Source organism: Mobula birostris, chromosome 3, assembly GCF_030028105.1.
Source record: "Mobula birostris isolate sMobBir1 chromosome 3, sMobBir1.hap1, whole genome shotgun sequence".
In the NCBI taxonomy this organism is placed as follows: Eukaryota; Metazoa; Chordata; class Chondrichthyes; order Myliobatiformes; family Myliobatidae; genus Mobula; species Mobula birostris.
Window position 1 is genome coordinate 232,440,630 of NC_092372.1, and position 22,625 is coordinate 232,463,254.

The 22,625-nt window shown below is 44.0% G+C and overlaps 1 protein-coding gene across 5 annotated transcripts in view; it reads left to right on the plus strand.

Annotated features, from left to right (window-relative positions):
* LOC140195654 (plectin-like) overlaps nucleotides 1-22,625 on the plus strand; it is a 435,007-nt gene that overhangs the window by 110,148 nt on the left and 302,234 nt on the right. The gene's annotated exons all lie outside the window — the stretch shown is intronic.

A 22,625-nucleotide genomic window follows, 5' to 3' on the forward strand; every position in this document is an offset into this window, starting at 1 on the left:
TTTCTCCATATTTACCAGACCTATCTTTTTCCATATTTACTTTGAAACTACTTTAATTGCATGAATATAAGACATAGGAGCAGATTTAGACCATATGGCCCATCGAGTCTGCTTCACAATTCAGGCATGGCTGATCCTTTCTCTCCCCTCCTCAGCTCCCTGGCCTTCTCCCCATAACATTTGATGCCATGTCCAATCAAGCTCTGCCTTCAATACACCCAACAACCTGGCCTCCACAGCTGCCCGTGGTAATAAATTCCACAAATTCACCACTGTCTGGCTAGATAAATTTCTCTGCATCTCTGTTTTAAATGGACACCCCTCTGTCCTGAGGCTGTGCCCGCTTGGCGTAGACTCCCTCACCATGGGAAACATCCATTCCATATCTACTCTATTGAGGCCTTTCAACATTCGATAGGTTTCAATGAGATCCCCCCTCAATCTTCTAAATTCCAGGGAGTACAGACCCAGAGCTATCAAATGCTCCTCGTATGATAACCCTTCCATTCTCAAAATCATCCTTGTGAACCTCCTCTGAACCCTCCTCGATGCCAACACGTCATAAAGCCTCAGCATCACATCCTTGCTATTGTGTTCCAGACCTCTTGAAATGAATGCTAACATGACATTTGCCTTCCTCACCACCGAGTCTACCTGCAAGTTAACCTTCAGGGTGTTCTGCACAAGGACTCCAAAAGTTCCTTTGCATCTGCAAGCTTTCTCGATTTGTGAGCCAACTGCCCCAACTTCCGTCTCTTCAGTTCGGTTCCCACCCCCCAACGATTCTGCAAAGGCTATTGGGGAGAGTTTAAAGTAGAATTACTGGGGGGTGGAAATGGAATTGAGATGGAAGAAGGGGTGGTTGGCTCACAAATAGAGAAAGATTGTAGACAGTGTGAGAGAGAGAATAGGCAGGTGATAAGGAAGGGATACGTTCACACCAATGGTTTGAGATGTGTCTATTTTAATGCAAGGAGTATCATGAACAAAGCAGATGGGCTTAGAGCATGGATCAGTACTTGGAGCTATGATGTTACATAGAAACATAGAAAATCTACAGCACAATACAGGCTCTTCGGCCCACAAAGTTGTGCCAAACATGTCCCTACCTTAGAAATTACTAGGGTTACTCACAGCCCTCTTTTTCTAAACTCCATGTACCTATCCAAAAGTCTCTTAAAAGACCCTATCGTATCCGCTTTCCACCACCGTTGCCAGCAGCCCGTTTCACGCACTCACCGCTCTCTGAGTAAAAAACTTACCCCTGACATCTCCTCTGTACCTACTCCCCAGCACCTTAAACCTGTGTCCTCTTGTGGCAACCATTTCAGCCCTGGGAAAAAGCCTCTGCTCTGACTATCCACAAGATCAAAGCCTGTCAACATCTTATACACCTCTATCAGGTCACCTCTCATCCTCCGTCGCTCCAAGGAGAAAAGGTTGAGTTCACTCTCAATCCTGGCAACATGCTTGTAAATCTCCTCTGCACCCTTTCTATGGTTTCCACATCCTTCCTGTAGTGAGGCGACCAGAACCGAGCACAGTACTCCTAGTAGGTTCTGACCAGGGTCCAATATAGCTGCAACATTACCTCTCAGCTCCTAAGTTAAATTTCATGATTGGTGAAGGCGTATGCCTTCTTAACTACAGAGTCAACCTATGCAGCTGTTTTGAGCGTCCTATGGACTCGGACTCCAAGATCCCTCTGATCCTCCACACTGCCAAGAGTCGTACTATTAAAACTATATTCTGCCATCATATTTGACCTACCAAACCAAACCACCACACGCTTACATGGGCTGTACTCCATCTGCCACTTCTCAGCCCAGGTTTGCATCCTATCAATGTCCCGCTGTAACCTCTGACAGCCCTCCATACTATCCACAACACCTCCAACCTTTGTGTCATCAGCAAACTTACTACCCCATCCCTCCACTTCCTCATCCAGGTCATTTATAAAAATCACGAAGAGTAAGGGTCCCAGAACAGATCCCTGAGGCACACCACTGGTCACCGACCTCCAGGCAGAATATGACCCGTCTACAACCACTCTTTGCCTTCTGTGGCAAGCCAATTCTGGATCCACAAAGCAATGTCCCCTTGGATCCCATGCCTCCTTACTTTCTCAATAAGCCTTACATGGGGTACCTTATCAAATGCCTTGCTGAAATCCATATACACTACATCTACTGCTCTACCTTCATCAATGTGTTTAATCACATCCTCAACAAATTCAAACAGGCTCGTAAGGCATGACCTGCCCTTGACAAAGCCATCCTGACTATTCCTAATCATATTATACCTCTCCAAATGTTCATAAATCCTGCCTCTCAGGATCTCCTCCACCAGCTTACCAACCACTGAAGTAAGACTCGCTGGTCTGTAATTTCCTAGGCTATCTCTACTCCCTTTCTTGAATAAAGGAACAACATCTGCAACCCTCCAGTCCTCCAGAACCTCTCCCGTCCCCATTGGTGATGCAAAGATCATTGCCAGAGGCTCAGCAATCTCCTCCCTCACCTCCCACAGTAGCCTGGGGCACCTCTCATACCGTCCCAGCGACCTATCCAACTTGATGCTTTCCAAAAGTTCCAGCACATCCTCTTTCTTAATAGCTACATGCTTAAGCTTTTCAGTCTGCTGCAGGTGATCAGTACAATCACCAAGTAAAGTACTCACTTAGTTCCTCTGCTATTTCCTCCAGTTCCATACACACTGTCACACTTGATAGGTCCTATTCTTTCACGTCTTATCCTCTTGCTCTTCACATAGTTGTAGACTGCCCTGGGGTTTTCGTTAATTCTGCCTGCCAAGGCCTTCTCATAGCCCCTTCTGGCTCTCCTAATTTCCTTCTTAAGCTCCTTCTGTCAGCCTTATAGAAACCATAGAAACTACAGCACAGAAACAGGCCCTTTGGCTGTGCCGAACCATTTTCTGCCTAGTCCCACTGACCTGCACACGAACCATATCCCTCCATACACCTCCCATCCATGTATCTGTCCAATTTATTCTTAAATGTTAAAAAAGAACCCACATTTACCACCTGTCTGGCAGCTCATTCCATACTCCCACCACTCTCTGTGTGAAGAAGTCCCCCCTAATGTTCCCTTTAAACTTTTCCCCCCTCACCCTTAATCCATGTCCTCTGGTTTTTTTCTCCCCTTGCTTCAGTGGAAAAAGCCTGCTTGCATTCACTCTATCTATACCCATCATAATTTTATATACCTCTATCAAATCTCCCCTCATTCTTCTACGCTCCAGGGAATAAAGTCCTAACCTATTCAACCTTTCTCTGTAACTGAGTTTCTCAAGTCCCGGCAACATCCTTGTAAACCTTCTCTGCACTCTTTCAACCTTATTTATATCCTTCCTGTAATTTGGTGACCAAAACTGAACAGAATACTCCAGATTCGGCCTCACCAATGCCTTATACAACCTCATCATAACATTCCAGCTCTTATACTCAATACTTCGATTAATAAAGGCGAATGTACCAAAAGCTCTCTTTATGACCCTATCTACCTGTGACGCCACTTTTAGGGAATTTTGTATCTGTATTCCCAGATCCCTCTGTTCCACTGCACTCCTCAGTGCCTTACCATTAACCCTGTATGTTCTACCTTGGTTTGTCCTTCCAACGTGCAATACCTCACACTTGTCTGTATTAAGCTCCATCTGCCATTTTTCAGCCCATTTTTCCAGCTGGTCCAAGTCCCTCTGCAGGCTCTGAAAACCTTCCTCACTGTCTACTACACCTCCAATTTTTGTATCATCAGCAAATTTGCTGATCCAATTTACTACATTATCATCCAGATCATTGATATAGATGACAAATAACAATGGACCCAGCAGTGATCCCTGTGGCACACCACTAGTCACAGGCCTCCACTCAGAGAAGCAATTCTCTACCACCACCCTCTGGCTTCTTCCATTGAGCCAATGTCTAATCCAATTTACCACCTCTCCATGTATACCTAGCGACTGAATTTTCCTAACTAACCTCCCAAGGTGGGACCTTGTCAAAGGCCTTACTGAGGTCCATGTAGACAATATCCACTGCCTTCCCTTCATCCACTTTCCTGGTAACCTCCTCGAAAAACTCCAATAGATTGGTCAAACATGATCTACCACGCACAAAGCCATGTTGACTCTCCCTAATAAGCCCCTGTCTATCCAAATGCTTGTAGATTCTGTCTCTTAGTACTCCCTCCAATAACTTACCTACTACCGACGTTAAACTCACCGGCCTATAATTTCCCGGATTACTTTTCGATCCTTTTTTAAACAACGGAACAACATGAGCCACTCTCCAATCCTCCGGCACCTCACCTGTAGACAGCGACATTTTAAATATTTCTGCCAGGGCCCCCACAATTTCAACACTAGTCTCCTTCAAGGTCTGACGGAACACCCTGTCAGGTCCCGGGGATTTATCCACTTTAATTTTCCTCAAGACAGCAAGCACCTCCTCCTTTTCAATCTGTACAGTTTCCATAGTCTCACTACTTGATTCACTCAATTCCATAAATTTCATGTCAGCTTCCTTAGTAAATACAAACGCAAAAAACCTATTTAAGATCTCCCCCATTTCCTTTGATTCCGCACAAAGCCGACCACTCTGATCTTCAAGAGGACCAATTTTATCCCTTACAATCCTTTTGCTCTTAATATACTTGTAAAAGCTCTTTGGATTATCCTTCACTTTGACTGCCAAGGCAACCTCATGTCTTCTTTTTGCCCTCCTGATTTCTTTCTTAAGTATTTTCTTGCACTTCTTATACTCCTCAAGCACCTGATTTACCCCTTGTTTCCTATACATTTCATACAACTCCCTCTTCTTCTTTATCAGAGTTGCAATATCCCTTGAGAACCAAGGTTCCTTATTCCTATTCAATTTGCCTTTAATCCTGACAGGAACATACAAACTCTGCACTCTCAAAATTTCCCCTTTGAAGGCTTCCCACCTACCAATCACATCTTTGCCAGAGAACAACCTGTCCCAATCCACGCTTTTTAGATCCTTTCTCATTTCTTCAAATTTGGCCTTCTTCCAGTTCAGAACCTCAACCCTAGGACCAGATCTATCCTTGTCCATGATCAAATTGAAACTAATGGTGTTATGATCACTGGAACCAAAGTGCTCCCCTACACAGACTTCTGTCACTTGCCCTAATTCATTTCCTAACAGGAGATCCAATATTGCATCCCCTCTAGTTGGTCCCTCTATATACTGATTTGGAAAACTTTCCTGAACACATTTTACAAACTCTAAACCATCTAGACCCCTAACAGTATGGGAGTCCCAATCAATATATGGAAAATAATCTTCTAGATCTCTAACATTACCTAGCTCTCTGAACCCTTCGTAAGCTTTTCTTTTCTTGTTGCGGCCATTACAGAGACTTGGATGACTCAGGGGCCGGAATGGCTACTTATAGTGCCAGGCTTTAGGTGTTTCAGAAAGGACAGGGAGGGAGGCAAAAGAGGTGGGGATGTGGCACCGTAGATCAGAGATAGTGTCACGGCTGGAGAAAAGGAGAAAGTTATGGAGGGGTTGTCTTCAGAGTCTCTGTGCTGGAAGTTAGGAATAGGAAGGGGTCAATAACTCTACTGGGTGTTTTTTATAGCCAACCCAATAGTAATAGGGACATTGAGGAGCAGATAGGGAGAAAGATTCTGCCAAGATATAATAATAACAGGATTGTTGTGGTGGGAGATTTTAATTTCCCAAATATTGATTGGCATCTCCATAGAGCAAGGGGTTCAGATGAGGTGGAGTTAGATGTGTTCAGGAAGGTTTCCTGACGCGGTATGTAGATAAGCCTATAAGAGGAGAGGCTGTACTTGATCTGGTATTGGGAAATGGAACTGGTTAGGTGTCAGATCTCTGAGTGGGAGAGCATTTTGGAGATAGTGATCACAATTCTATCTATTGGAGAGGGATAGGAACAGACAAGTTAGGAAAGCGTTTAATTGGAGTAAGGGGAAATATGAAGCTATCAGGCAAGAACTTGGAAGTATAAATTAGGAACAGATGTTCTCAAGGAAATGTACAGCAGAAATGTGGCAAATGTTCTGTGGATATTTGCGTGGTGTTCTGCATAGGTACGTTCCAATGAGACAGGGAAAGGATGGCAGGGTACAGGAACCATGGTGTACAAAGGCAGTTGAAAATCTAGCCCAGAAGAAAAGAAAAGCTTACGAAATGTTCAAAAAAATTGGTAATGATAGAGATCTAGAAAATTATAAGGCTGGCAGGAAGGAGCTTAAGAATAAAATTAGGAGAGCCAGAAGGGGCTATGAGAAGGCCTTGGTGAGCAGGATTAAGGAAAACTCCAAGGTATTCTACAAGTATGTGAAGAGCAAGAGGATAAGATGTACGAGAATTGGACCAATCAAATGTGACAGCGGAAAAGTGTGTATGGAACTGGAGGAGATAGTGCAGGTACTTAATCAGAATTAGAATCAGGTTTATTATCACCAGCATGTAACATGAAATTGGTTAACTTAGCAGCAGCAGTTCAATACAATACATAATCTAGCGGAGAGAAAAAAAAACATAATAATAAGTAAACAAGTCAATCAATTACATATGTTGAATAGATCGCAAAGAAACATATTTTGAATAGATTTTTTTTAAACGTGCAAAAAACAGAAACACTGTACATTAAAAAAAGTGTGGTAGTGTCCAAGGGTTCAATGTCCATTTAGGAATCAGATGTCAGAGGGGAAGAAGCTGTTCCTGAATCGCCGAGTGTGAGCCTTCAGGCTTCTGTACCTCCTATCTGATGGTAACAGTGAGAAAAGGGCATGCCCTGGGTGCTGGAGGTCGTTAATAATGGACACTGCCTTTCTGAGACACCGCTCCCTGAAGATGTGCTGGGTACTTTGTAGGCTAGTGCCCAAGGTGGAGCTGACTAGATTTATAACCTTCTGCAGCTTCTTTCAGTCCTGTGCAGTAGCCCCTCCATACCAGACAGTGATGCAGCCTGTCAGAATGCTTTCCATGGTACAACTATAGAAGTTTTTAAGTGTATTTGTTTACATGCCAAATCTCTTCAAACTCCTAATAAAGTATAGCCGCTGTCTTGCCTTCTTTATAACTACAGCAATATGTTGGGACCAGGTTAGACACTCAGAGATCTTGACACCCAGGAACTTGAAGCTGCTCACTCTTTCCCCTTCTGATCCCTTGATGAGGATTGATATGTGTTCCTTCATCTTACTCTTCCTGAAGTCCACAATCAGCTCTTTCATCTTACTGATGTTGAGTGTCAGGTTGTTGCTGCGACACTATTCCACTAGTTGGCATATCTCACTCCTGTACACCCTCTTGTCACCACCTGTGGTTTTACCAACAATTGTTGTATCATCAGCAAATTTATAAGCGTATTTGGGCTAGGCCTAGCCACACAGTCAGGTGTATACAGAGAGTGGAGCAGTGGGCTAAGCACACACCCCTGAGGTGTGCCAGTGTTGATCGTCAGCGAGGAGGATTTGTTATCACCAATCCACACGGATTATGGTCTTCCAGTTATGAAATCGAGGATCCAATTGCAGAGAGAGGTACAGAGGCCCAGGCTCTGCAACTTCTCAATCAGGATTGTGGGAATGATGATATTAAATGTTGAGCTATAGATGATGAACAGCATCCTGACGTAGGTGTTTGTGTTGTCCAGGTGGTCTAAAGCTGTGTGGAGAGCCATTGAGATTGTGTCTGCCATAGACCTGTTGTGGTGATAATCAAATTGCAATGGGTCCAGGTCCTTGCTGAGGCAGGAATTCAGTCTAGTCGTAACCAACCTCTCAAAGCATGAATACTTTGCTTCGGTATTCACTACGGAAAAGGACCTTGGCGATTATAGGGATGACTTACAGCGGACTGAAAAGGTTTGTATCTTACTTCAGTGGTGGGCAGGTTGCTGGAGAAGATCCTGAGAGGCAAGATTTATGAGCATTTGTAGAGACAGTCATATTAGGGAAAGTCAGCATGATTTTGTCAAGGGCAGTTGTGCCTTACAAGCCTGATTGAATTCCTTGAGGATGTAACAATGCACATTGATCAAGGTGGAGTAGTGGATGTAGTATATATGGATTTCAGTAAGGCATTTGATAAGGTTCCCATGAAAGGCTCATTCAGAAAGTATTGAAGCATGAGATGCAGGAAGACATTACTTTGTGAGTTGAGAATTGGCTTGCCCACAGAAGGGAAGGGGTGGTTGTAAGTGGCTCATGTTCTGCATGGAGGATGGTGACCAGTGCTGTGTTTGACAGGGATCTGTTCTGGGGCCTTCCTACTTGAGATTTTTGTAAATGACCTGGATGAGGAAGTAGAAGGGTGGGTTAGTAAATTTGCTGATGACACAAAGGTTGGGGGTGTTGTGGATAGTCTGGGGGGGTTGGCAGAGGTTACAGAGGGACATCGACAGGATGCAGGACAGGTCTGAGAAGTGGCAGATGGAGCTCAACCCTGATAAGTGTTAAGTGGTTCATTTCAGTCGGTCAAATTTGAAGACAGAATATAATACTAATGGTGAGACTCTTGGCAGTGTGGTGGATCAGAGGGGTTATGGGGTCCATGCCCACAGGACACTCAAAGCTGCTGTGCAGGTTGACAGTGTTGCTATGAAGGTGAATGGTGTGATGACTTTCATCAACTGTGGGATTGAGTTCAAGAGGCGTGAGGTAATGTTACAGCTATATAAGACCCCACTTGGAGTACTGTGCTCAGTTTTGGTCACCTCACTACAGGACAGATGTGGATACTATAGAGCAGGGGTGTCAAACTCATTTTAGGTCACGGGCCGGATTGGGCAAAATGCGACTTCATGTGGGCTGGATCAGTTGTGTACGTGCGAACGCACGCGCGCATGCTCCCACAGCTTTCGTTGCCTTCGTTTTTTTCAACCTGCTCTCGTATGTCTCAGTCACTGCTATAACTACAAAGTGTTTCACTTTACAAATTTTGTTTCTTATGAAGAAGTTTGCCTTCTTCATAAGAAGAAGCATTATTTTTATGATTGGTATTAACTTACAGTCATAGGCTACAAAAAAGTTGTGATGAGAGAGAGAAAAAAACAATACTATTTTGGCTAAGATTGTTTTGGGAGCCATACCCTTTCCATTAATAAACCATTTGAAATCGAACATTAGGCACGAATGCTATCGTAGTATTCCATAACAAGTTTGTTACGGCCTTGCATGTTAACATTAAGCACATTTATGTGCTCTGTTATATCCACCAAAAATGCAAGATCAGGAAGCCAGTCTGGGTCATCCAACTCTGCCACTGGCTTCCCTTTCTCGTTCATGAATAGTCCAATTTCCGCACGTAATTGAAAGAAACATTTGAGCACAACCCCTCTGCTCAACCAGTGGACTTCAGTGTGGTAGGGTAGGCCATGTCCAATATTACTTTCAGACAAAAGAGTGTCAAATTGCCAATGGTTGAGTCCCTTGGCTCTAATAAAATTAACCGTTAAATTCCTCCATATACCTGTCTAGTAGTCTCTTAAATTTCAATAGTGTATCTGCCTCCACCACTGACTCAGGCAGTGCATTCCACGCACCAACCACTCTCTGAGTAAAAAACCTTCCTCTCATATCCCCCTTGAACTTCCCACCCCTTACCTTAAAGCCATGTCCTCTCGTATTGAGCAGTGGTGCCCTGGGGAAGAGGCGCTGGCTATCCACTCTATCTATTCCTCTTATTATCTTGTACACCTCCATCATGTCTCCTCTCACCCTCCTCCTCTCCAAAGAATAAAGCCCTAGCTCCCTTAATCTCTGATCATAATGCATACTCTCTAAACCAGGCAGCATCCTGGTAAATCTCCTAAATCCCTCTGCACCTCTGATGTTTGAACTTTCTCCACACTTAGATAATAGTCCACACTATTGTTCCTTTTACCAAAATTCATTATCATAGAAATGTTTAAGATGATGAGAGGCATTGATCATGTGGATAGTCAGAGGCTTTTTCCCAGGGCTGAAATGGCTGCCACAAGAGGGCACAGGTTTAAGGTGCTGGGAAGTAGGTACAGAGGAGATGTCAGGGTAAGTTTTTTATGCAGAGAGCGGTGAGTGCGTGGAATGGGCTGCTGGCAATGGTGGTGGAGGTGGATACGATAGGGTCTTTTAAGAGACTTTTGGATAGGTACATGCTTAGAAAAATAGAGAGTTATGGGTAACCCTAGTAATTTCTAACGTAGGGACATGTTCGGCACAACTTTGTGGGCTGAAGGGCCTGTACTGTGCTGTAGGTTTTCAATGTTTCTATATATTGCCCAACACTGTATTCCATCTGCCACATTTTTGCTCTTTCTTCCAATTTCTCTAGGTCCTACTGCAATCACATTGCTTCCTTAGCACTCCCTACCCCTCCACCTATCTTTGTATCATCTGCAAACTTTGCCACAAAGCCATCAGTTCCATTATCCAAAACAATGTGGAAAGTAGTGGTCTCATTATCGACCCCTGAGGAACACCATTCGTCACTGGCAGCCAACCAGAAAAGGCCCCTTTTATTCCCACTCGCTGCCTCCTGCCTGTCAGCCATTCCATTATCCATGTCAGTATTTTTCGTCCAATGCCATAGGATTTTATCTTGTTAAGCAGCCTCATGTGTGGCATCTTAACAGACGCATTCTGAAAATCCAAGTAAATGATATCCACTGCCCCTCCTTTGTCCATCCTGCTTGTTACTTCCTCAAAGAACTCTAACAGATCTGTCAAGCAAGATTCCCTTAACAGAAACCATGCTGACTTCGACTTATTTTATCATTAGTCTCCAAGTGCCTTGAAACCTCATCCTTAATAATAGACTCCAACACTTTCCCAACCACTGAGGTTAGGCTAACTGGCCTTTTATTTCCTTTCCTTTGCCTGCCTCCCTTCTTCAAGAGTGGAGTGACATTTTCAATTTTCCAGTCCTCTGGAATCTTGCCATGATTCATGGAAGATCATGACCCCAATGCATCTGCAATCTATTCTGCAACCTCTCTCAGGACTCTGGATTGTAGTAAATCTGGTCCAGGTGACTTATCCACCTCAAGACCTTTGAGCTTACCTGTCACTTTTTCCTTTGTAATAGCAATGGCTCTCACTCTGGCTCCCTGACACTCACAGACCTCTGGCACATTTCTAGTGTATTCCACAGTGAAGGCTGATGCAAAGTACGCATTAAGTTCACCTGCCATTTCTTTGTCCCTCATTACTACCTCACAAGCATCATTTTCCAGTTGTCCAATATCAACTATCATCTCCCTTTTACTCTTTATATAACTGAAAAATATTTTGGTATTCTGCATTATATCATTGACTAGTCTGCCCTCATATGTCATCTTTTCCCTTCTTACTGCTTTTTTAGTCACCTTTTGTTGGATTTTAAAAACTTCCCAATCATCTAATTTCTCACTCGCTTTTGCTTCCTTATATGCCCTATCCTTGGCTTTTTTGCTGTCCTTGAATTTCTTTGTCAGCCATGGTTGCCTACCCCTGCCATTTGACAACTTCTTTCTCTGCATCATATCTATCCTGTGCCTTGTGAACTATTCCCAGAAACTTCAGCCATCTCTGCTTTGCCATCATCCCTGCCAATATCCTCCTCGAGTCCACCTGGGTAAGCCCCTCTCTCATGCCCCTGTAATTGCCTTTATTCCATTGCAATATTGATACACGTGAGTTATGCTTCTCCCTCTCCAACTGCAGTGTGATTTTAATCATTTTATGATCACTGTCTCCTAAGGGTTCCTTTATGTTAAGCTCCTTAATAAGATCTGGGTTATTACACAACACCCAATCTAAGATAGCCTTCCCCCGAGTTGGCTGAAGTACTGGCTGCTCGAAAAAGCCATCTCGTAGACATTCAACAAATTCCCTCTCTTGCAATCCGAAATCAATCTGATTTTCCCAATCCCCTTGCATATTGAAGTCCCCCATTACAATGGTGTCATTACCCTTATTACATGCCTTTTCCAGCTCCCTTGCAATCTCAACCCCACTTCTTGGCTACTACTATATGATTCCCATAAAGGTTTTTTTTATGCTTGCTGTTTCTTAACTCCACCCACAAAGATTTAACATTCTATAACCCTGTGTTAACTCTTTCTAAAGATGTGAATCCATCCCTTACTAACAGAGCCACACTACCGCCTATGCCATACAAAGTATATCCTTTGATGTTAAACTCCCAACTATGGCCTTCTTTCAGCCACGACTCAGTGACACCCACAACATCATACTGACCAATCTGTAAATATGCCACGAGTTCCTCCACCTCACTCCGAATGCTATGCACATTTAAATACATCACATTCAGTCCCTCATTCTTCGCCCTTTTGAATTTTGCCTCTGTGGTACAATTTAACCCTTTGCTCTGTCTGCATTTGTACCCCCAATCACTGGCTTGTCCCTCCTTACATTCCTGTTACATCCGTCATCTACATGTAAACCTGCTGGCTCATTCTCAGCTCTATCATACCGGTTCTCATCCCCCGCCATATTAGTCTAAACCACTCTCAGCAGCTGTCATAAATCTTCCCGCTAGCACCTGTATGTCTCTGTCGCACTCACCTAACCTCATCCCTGCCTGTCTGACTAAGGACAACACTGCAGTCCTCTTCACCTCTCTGCTCTTCTGAGGCTCAGCACCCGACTCAGTGCCAGAGACCCAGTCACTGTGGCTCCCCCCCCCCCCCAGTAGGTCATCTCCCTCAATAGTATCTAAAGTCTATACTTATTATTTGAGGGAGTGGCCACAGGGGTTCTCTGCACTGGTTGTGCATTACCCCTCTTTCTCCTGACAATCACCCAGTTGCCTATCTCCTGCAATCTAGGGGTGACTACCTCCCTGTAGTTCTTGCCTATCAGCACCTCATTATCCCGTATAAGTTGAAGGTCAGCTTCAATTCCTCAATACATTCTCTCAGGAGCTGCATTTTGGTACAGCTGCTGCAGACATGTTTATTTGGGAGGTCTCCCAGACTTCCCACATCCCACACAGAGAACAAAACACTGCCACAGGTCTGCCCTCACTAGACCACTATACCCTAACAGACGCAGAATGCACAAATAAGGATAGAGAGAGAGAGGAACGTAGAAGACAACATAAACCTGATCTCACCTAAGCCTGATGAGCCAAAGCCACTTTAAACATTGGCACACTCCAAATGAATGTCCACTCTACTTGCACTTCAATTATTCTTATTGGAACGAATCCCTCTTACTAACTGGTCGCTCCTCAACTCAGAGAAGCTGCGGTGAAACTCTGCCTTTGAAATCTCGATCACCTTCCTGATTATAAGGTAGCTCTTTTTACACAGCTCTGTGGTGGATTGTCCAACTCAGAGAAAACTGGCACTGCTTTTAAATCTTGAACACAGACCTGACTGAAAGGTAGTACTTTTTGCACACTGCCTCTTCCGTTCAAGGGCACTGGTGTTTCCGTACCAGGCTGTGATGTAACTAGTCAATATACTTTCTACCAGACAGCTATGGAAGTTCGAGATGTCATGCCAAATCTTCACAAACTCCTGAGGAAGTGGAGGCGCTGCAGTGCTTTCTCCATAATTACACTGACGTGCTGAGCATAAGACATGTCCTTTGAAATAACTACACTGAAGAACTTAAAGTTACTCTGATCCTCTGACGAGGACAGGACCTCTGCTTTCCCCTTCCTGAGGTCAATCATCAGCTCCTTGATCTTGCTGACGTTGATTAAGAGGTTGTTGTTAGGACACCACTCAGCCAGATTTTCAATCTCCCTCCTTTGTGAGATTTGTTGTTATCTTTGATTCAGCAAACCTGGATGTGATATTGGCACTGTGCGAGCAAGGGTCTAAACACACAGTCGGGTATCTAAGTAGCGAATAACCAGACTCCCAACATGAACCCCAGCTGTACACTACCTCCGGGGTGCCTGGGGGCAGCTCGTGTAGCAGCAGAACTCTCAACAGATATGAATAAATATTCTCATTTCAACCTGATACAGCTAAAAAGCACAACTGCTTCCAAGGTCAGGACAGTCAACAAAGATGTCTAAATGCTTTTAAATGAACTATCGCTGCTTAAGACTGATGCAAACAATACTGTTTGTGGGCGCAACACACATAAAAGTTGCTGGTGAACGCAGCAGGCCAGGCAGCATCTATAGGAAGAGGTGCAGTCGACGCTTCAGGCCGAGACCCTTCGTCAGGACTAACTGAAGGAAGAGTGAGTAAGGGATTTAACTGAAGGAAGAGTGAGTAAGGGAAGTTTTATGTGTGTTGCTTGAATTTCCAGCATCTGCAGAATTCCTGCTGTTTGTGGACGGATGTGTCCTTGTAGGATTCTACGTAGGAAACGTGGCTGTAGGTCAGGGATACAAGTGTGTTTAAGGAAACGGGGTTTTAAACTCCCAATACTGACTATCCAGCTGGCGAATGTGCAGGCTCTGGTGAATAAAATCGATGATCTCAGAGCTAGGGTGCTGAATCAGAGGGACATTAGGACTACATGTGTCCTCTGTTTCACGGAATCCTGGTTAACCCCTTCCATACCAGATGCAGCGATTCAGATCGACAGGTTTACTATACACCATCAGGGTAGATCTATAGAGGCTCTCAAAAGCAGAGGTGGAGGAGTATGCCTCATGATCAACTCTTCTTGGTGCACAAATATATCAGTGCTGTCCCAATTCTGCTCACCAGACCTGGAATATCTAGCCGTTAAGTACCGTCCATTTTACCCACCATGGGAGATTTCCAGGATCATTTTGGTAGCGGTATATGCACATTCCACCTCAGACCAATATCAATCGGACTTTAGATGATCTGAGCAATGGGATCAACATGCATGAAATAACACACCCTAACAGCTTCACCATTGTTTTGGGAGATTTTAACCAGGCCAGTCAGAAAAAAATCACTGAGCATTTGCCATCAACAGATCACTTGCAATCACTTACAACACGCTGGACCATTGTTACACCACCATCAAGAGTGCCTACTGTGCTATTCCACACCCTCACTTCGGGAAGTCTGATCACCTGGCCATATTTCTACTCCCTGAGTATCAGCAGAGACTGAAGACTGCAGCACCAGCAGTGAGGACCAAGAAGGTTTGGACATGGGAAGTATAGGAGCGCGTACAGGACTGCTTTGAATCGGTGGACTGGACAGTATTCAGGGAACCTGGATCAACATCCTGCAGTTGTTACCGACTTCAGTAAAACCTGAGTGGATGGGTGTGTGCCTACAAAGACTTACTGTACATTCCCAAACCAAAACCGTGGATGAACCAGGAGGTAAGTCGTCAGCTGAAGGCTAGATCTGTGGCATTCAAGCCTGGCAACCCAGGTCTGTACCAGAAAACCAGTTATGATTTGTGGAGGGCTATTTCAAGGACAAAGAGACAATTTCGGATGAGGTAGGGGCCGACGTCGGATGTACGACAACTCTGGCAGGGTTTGCAAGACATTACTTCTTACAAAGTGAAACCCAATAGCATGAATGGCAGCGATGCTTCACTGCCAGATGAACTCAACACCTTCTATACCAGCTTTGAAAAGGAGAATATAACTGCAGCTGTGAAGATCCCTGCTGCACCTGATGACCCTGTGATCTCTGTCTCAGAGGCCGATGTCAGGCTGTCTTTAAAGAGAGTGAACCCTCGCAAGGTGGAAGGTGCCAATGGAACTCTTAACTATCTCAGCGGCTCCTCTGTTGAGATCGTTAAAAGCACCGAATTTCTTGGTGTTCACCTGGTCCCTCAACACCAGCTCTATAGCCAAGAAATCCCAGCAGTGTCTCTACTTTCTGCGAAGGCTGAGAAAAGTCCATCTCCCACCCCCCCATCCTCACCACATTCTACAAAGGATGTATCGAGAGCATCCTGAGCAGCTGCATCACTGCCTGGTTCAGGAATTTGCAACAGTTTTTATGTTGTTTTACATAGTCTAGTGTAGCCTTGTGCTGCCTCACATAATCTAATATAGTTTTGTGTTGTTTCATGTAGCACCAGGGTCCTGGAGGAACTTTGTTTCATTTTTACTGAGTAGTGTACCAGCAGCTTATGGTCGAAATGACAATAAACTTGATGACTTGACTTGAATACCTGGTAAGGCTCTGAAAACCTGTGCCAGCCAACTGGCGGGAATATTCAAGGACATTTTCAACCTCTCACTGCTACGGGCAGAAGTTCCCACTTGCTTCAAAAAGACAACAATTATATCAATGCCTAATAAAAATAATATGAGCTGCATTAATGACTATCGCATGGTAGCACTCACATCTACAGTGATGAAATGCTTTGGGAGGTTGGTCATGACTAGACTGAACTCCTGCCTCAGCAAGGACCTGGACCCATTGCAATTTGCCTATCGCTACAATAGGTTAACGGCAGATGCAATCTGAATGGCTCTTCACCCGGCTTTAAACCACCTGGACAACACAAACAACTATGCCAGGATGCTGTTCATCAAATATAGCTCAGCATTTAATACCATCATTCCCACAATTCTGATCAAGAAATTGCCGAACCTGGGCCTCTGTACCTCCCTCTGCAATTGGATTATCAACTTCCTAACCAGAAGACCACAATCGGTGCAGACTGGTGATGTGTGTTTAGCCCACTGCTCTACTCTCTATATACCCACGACTGTATGGCTAGGCATAGCTCAAATACCATGTCTAAATTTGCTGATGATACAACCATTATTAGTAGAAGCTCAGGTGGTGACAAGAGGGCATACAGGAGCAAGATTTGCCAACTGGTGGAGTGGTGTCGCAGCAACAATCTTGCACTCAACATCAGTAAGACGAAAGAGATGATTGTGGACTTCCGAAAGGGTAAGACGAAGGAACACATACCAGTCCTGATAAAGGGATCAGAAATGAAGAGAGTGAGCAGTTTCAAGATCTCTGAGGATCTAACCTGGTCCCAATATATCAGTAAAGAACACTATACTTCCTTAGGAGTTTGAAGTGATTTGGTTTGTCAACAAATACACTCAGAAACTTCAATAGATGTTCCATGGAGAGCGTTCTGACAGGCTGCATCACTGTCTGGTATGGGGGGGGTGCAGAGCGGGGGCGGGGTGGGGGCGCGGCTACTGCATAAGACCGAAGGAAGCTGCAGAGGGTTGTAAGTTTAGTTGTCTCGTTCTTGGGCACTAGCCTACAAAATACCCAGGACTTCTTTAGGGAGCGGTGTATCAGAAAGGCAGCGTCCATTATTAAGGACCTCCAGCACCCAGGGCATGCCCTTTTCTCACTGTTACCATCAGGTAGGAGGTACAGAAGACTGAAGGCACACACTCAGTGATTCAGGAACAGCTTCTTCCCCTCTGCCATCCGAATCCTAAATGGACATTGAACCCTTGAACAGTACCTCACTTTTTTAATAGATATTATTTCTGTTTCCGCACTATTTTAATCTATTCAATATATGTATACTGTAATTCATTTACTTATTTATTATTATCGTATTTTTTTCTTCTATATTTTGTATTGCATTAAACTGCTGCTGCTAAGTTAACAAATTTCATGCCAGATGCCGGTGACAATAAATCTGATTCTGATCTTCAGCCTCTATTCTGAGGAATAACCTTCAACCACTACCTTTTGCTTCCTGCCTCTGAGTCAAGTTTAAATACACCTAACTAACTCTTTTTGGGTTTGACTTAAACTTTCAGACCAGCCTGCCATGGATGACATTGTTGAAGTCCAAACAGACAACATCCTCAGCATTCAAGATGAAGTAGTAAATTTGATTAGACATTAGCTTTGTGGGAAAAGCTGAAGAGTGGGAGTATATGCCAATCACAAACAAGAGAAAATCTGCAGATGCCAGAAATGCAAGCAACACACACAAAACGCTGGAGGAACTCAGCAGGCCAGGCAGCATCAATGGAAAAGAGTACAGGACCTGCCAAAGGGTTTCAGCCTGAAATATGGAGTGTACTCTGTTCCATAGATGCTGCCTGGCCTGCTGAGTTCCTACAGTATTTTGTGTGTGTTGTGTGGAAGTATATGGTTAATTCTCTGACTGGCGGCCTGTGACTAGTGGCGTGCCGCAGGGATCGGTGCTGGCTCTGTTGTTGTTTGTCATCTAGATCAACAATCTGGATGATAATGTGGTTAACTGATTCAGCAGATTTGTGAATGACACCAAGACAGGGGGTGTAAAGGACAGTGAGGAAGGCTATCATAGTTTGCAGATCAGCTGGAAAAGCAGGCTGAAAAATTGGCAACGGGATCTGGACAAGCTGTAAAAATGGGCTGAGGATTTCGGTAAAACAAAAGGTTTTTGGAATACATGTCCATTATTCATTGAGAGTGCATGAACAGTTAGACAGTGTTGCAAAGAAGCTTTTGGTACATTGGCCTTAAAATCAAAGTATTGAATACAGGAGATGAGTGTTAAGTTGAATCAAAATCAGAATCAGGTTTATTATCACCGGCATGTGACATGAAATTTGTTAACTTAGCAGCAGCAGTTCAATGCAATACATAAACTAGCAGAGAGAAAATAATAATAAATAAAATAAAAAAAATAAACAAGTAAATCAATTAACATACATAGATTTTTTTAAAATGTGCAAAAGCAGAAATACTGTATATTAAAAAGAAAGCAAGGTAGTGTCCAAAGATTCATGTCCATCTAGGAATCGGATGGCAGAGGGGAAGAAGCTGTTCCTGAATCGCTGAGTGTGTGCCTTCAGGCTTCTGTACCTCCTACCTGATGGTAACAGTGAGAAAAGGGCATGCCCTGGGTGCAAGAGATACTTGGTAATGGACGCTGCCTTTCTGAGACACCCTTCCCTAAAGATATCCTGGATACTTTGTAGGCTAGTGCACAAGATGCAGCTTCTTTCGGTCCTGTGCAGTAGCCCCTCCATACCAGACAGTGATGCAGCCTGTCAGAATGCTCTCCACGGTACAACTACAGAAGTTTTTTGAGTGTATTTGTTGACATGCCAAATCTCTTCAAACTCCTAATGAAGTATAGCCGCTGTCTTGCCTTCTTTATAACTACATCAATATGTTGGGATCAGGTTAGATCCTCAGAGATTTTGACACCCAGAAACTTGAAGCTGCTCACTCGCTCCTCTTCTGATCCCTCTGTGAGGATTGGTATGTGTTCCTTCGTCTTACCCTCCCTGAAGTCCACAATCAGCTTTTTCGTCTTACTGACGTTGAGTGCCAGGTTGTTGTCATGGCACCAGCCCACGAGTTGGCATATCTCACTCCTGTATGCCTGAAGTTGTATAAGATGTTAGTGAGGCCTAATTTAGAGTATTATGTACAGTTTTGGTCAACTAAAAGATCCAATTAAGGTTGAAAGATCCAATTAAGGTTGAAAGAATACAGAGAAAATTTACAAGGATGTTGCCAGGTCTGGAGGACCTGAGTTATAATGAAAGATTGAATGGGTTAGGACTTTATTCCTGGAACGTAGAAGATTGAAGGGATATATGGTAGAGGTATACAAAATTATGAAGGGTGTAGATGGGTTAAATGCAGGCAGGCATTTTCCATTGAGGTTGGGTGGGACTACAACTAAAGGTAATGGGTTAAGAGTGAAGGGTTAAGAGTGAAAGGTAAAAAGTTTAAGGAGAAAATGAGGGGAAACCTCTTCACTCAGATTGTGGTGAGAGTGTGGAGTGAGTTTCCAAGTTTCCAGCACAAGTTAGCTATATTTCAATGTTTAAGAGATTGTTGGTTAGGTAAAGCTTACAAAAGTTTCAGAGAGCTAGGTAATGTTAGAGATCTAGGAGATTATAAAGCTAACAGAAAGGAGATTAAGAATGAAATTAGGAAGCCAGAAGGGGCCATGAGAAGGCCTTGGTGGGCAGGATTAAGGAAAACCCCAAGGCATTCTACAAGTATGTGAAGAGCAAGAGGATAAGACGTGAAAGAATAGGACCTATTGAGTGTGACAGTGAGAAAGTGTGACAGGAAATAGCAGAGGTACTTAATGAATACTTTACTTCAGTATTCACTATGGAAAAGGATCTTGGTGATTGTAGTGTTGACTTGCAGCAGACTGAAAAGCTTGAGCATGTAGATATTAAGAAGAGGATATGCTGAAGCTTTTGGAAAGCATCAAGTTGGATAAGTCGCCGGGACCATATGAGATGTACCCAGGCAACTGTGGGAGGAGGGAGGAGATTGCTGAGCCTCTGGCGATGATCTTTGGATCATCAATGGGGATGGGAGAGGTTCCGGAGGATTAGAGGGTTGCGGATGTTGTTCCCTTATTCAAGAAAGGGAGTAGAAATAGCCCAGGAAATTATAGACCAGTGAGTCTCACCTCAGTGATTGGTAAGTTGATGGAGAAGATCCTGAGTGGCAGGATTTATGAACATTTGGAGAGGTATGATATGATTAGGAATAGCCAGCATGGCTTTGTCAAGGGCAGGTCATGTCTTACGAGCCTGATTGAATTTTTAGAGAATGTGACTAAACACATTGATGAAGGAAGAACAGTAGATGTAGTGTATACGGTTTTCAGCAAGGCATTTGATAAGGTACCCCATGCAAGGCTTATTGAGAAAGTAAGGAGGCATGAGATCCAAAGGGATATTGCTTTGTGGATCCAGAGCTGGCTTGCCCACAGAAGGCAAAGAGTGGTTGTAGACGGCTCATATCCTGCATGGAGATCAATGACCAGTGGTGTGCCTCAAGCATCTGTTCTGGGAGCTCTTCTCTTTGTGATTTTTATAAATGACCTGGATGAAGAAGTGGAGGGATGGATTAGTAAGTTTACCGATGACACAAAGGTTGGAGGTGTTGTGGATAGTGTCGAGGGGTGTCAGAGGTTACAGGGGGACATTGCTAGGATGCAAAACTGGGCTGAGAAGTGGCAGATGGAGTTCAACCCAGTTAAGTGTGAAGTGGTGCATTTTGGTAGGTCAAATATAATGGCAGAATATAGTATTAATGGTAAGACTCTTGGCAGTGTGGAGGATCAGAGGGATCTTGGGGTCCGAGTCCATAGGATACACAAAGCAGCTGCGCAGGTTGACTGTGTGGTTAAGAAGGCGTACAGTGTATTGGCCTTCATCAATCGTGGAATTGAATTTAGGAGCCGAGAGGTAATTTTTCAGCTATATAGGACTCTGGTCAGACCCCACTTGGAGCACTGTGCTCTGTTCTGGTTGCCTCACTATAGGAAGGATGTGGAAGCCATAGAAAGGGTGCAGAGGAGATTTACAAGGATGTTGGCTGGATTGGGGAGCATGCCTTATGAGAATAGAATGAGTGAACTCAGCCTTTTCTCCTTGGAGCGACGAGGATGAGAGGTGACCTGATAGAGGTGTATAAGATGATGAAAGGCTTTGGATAGTCAGAGGCTTTTTCCTAGGGCTGAAATGGTTGCCACAAGAGGACACAGGTTTAAAGTGCTGGGGAGTAGGTACAGAGGAGATGTCAGGGGTAAGTTTTTTACTCAGAGAGTGGTGAGTGCGTGGAATGGGCTGCCGGCAACGGTGGTAGAGGCAGATACGATAGGGTCTTTTAAGAGACTTTTGGATGGGTACATGCAGCTTAGAAAAATAGAGGGCTATAGGGAAGGCTAGTAATTTCTAAGGTTGGGACATGTTCGGCACAACTTTGTGGGCCAAAGGACCTGTATTGTTCTGTAGGTTTTCTATGTCCCTATGTAAATAGATGGTAGGGATATTGAGGGCTATGGCCCTTGCTACCTTTCTAAAGAATGGAAAAAGGGATTGAGTTGGGGGTATTGAGGTTATTGATGAAGGTATTGGGTTGGGGGATTTGGGTCATTCATCAAGGGATTATACTGGGGGAATTGTAGTTGTTGACCAAGGGATGGGTTGGTGGACTGGAATATCGATCAAGGGATTGGGTTGGGAATTAAGGTTATTGATCAAGGGATTGGGTTTGGTGTATTGGGCTATTGATTAAGGGATTGGGTTGGGATATTGGAGTAATGATCAGGGAATGGGTTGAGAGATTGGGGTTGTTGATCAAGAGATTGGGGTTATTAATTAAGGGATTCAGTTGGAGGTATTGGGATTATTGATCAAGAGACGTAGAGTTGAGGGATTGGGGGTTTTTGATCAAGGGATTAGGTCAGATATTGAGGATTATTGATCAAGGATTGGGTTGGTAAATCAAGGGATTGGGTTAGGGGGATTGGGGTTATTTATCAAGAGATTGGATTGGGGATGCTACTGCCCATTACACCACTGGTGTTTAGGGCAGCAATAGAGGTCCTCCATATCTGGTGGTGTACAGGGCTTCCTTTATCATGTCAGTAGCTTCTTCTCGACCCCTGAACCTGGAAGACCAGGAGACAACTCTTAATCTGGCCACTACCCTTTAATCAGCTTGATATTGGTGACCCTAATAAGAACCAAAGCATGAAGCCCTGACTCCAGCCAACATAGCTCTCAGGGAAATGGAGGCATGCAAGCCTCCAATCCCAACAGCAAGGTTGTAGTCCTCTTGGATGATTGAGTTGGGGGGGATTTGCATTATTGATTAAGGAATTAGTTTGGGTTATTGATCAAAGGATTGTGTTGGAAGAATTGGGGTTAGTGATCAAGGGATGAGATTGGGTAGATTGGGGTTATTAATCAAGGGATTAAATTGGATGACTGGAATTATTGTTTAACAGAT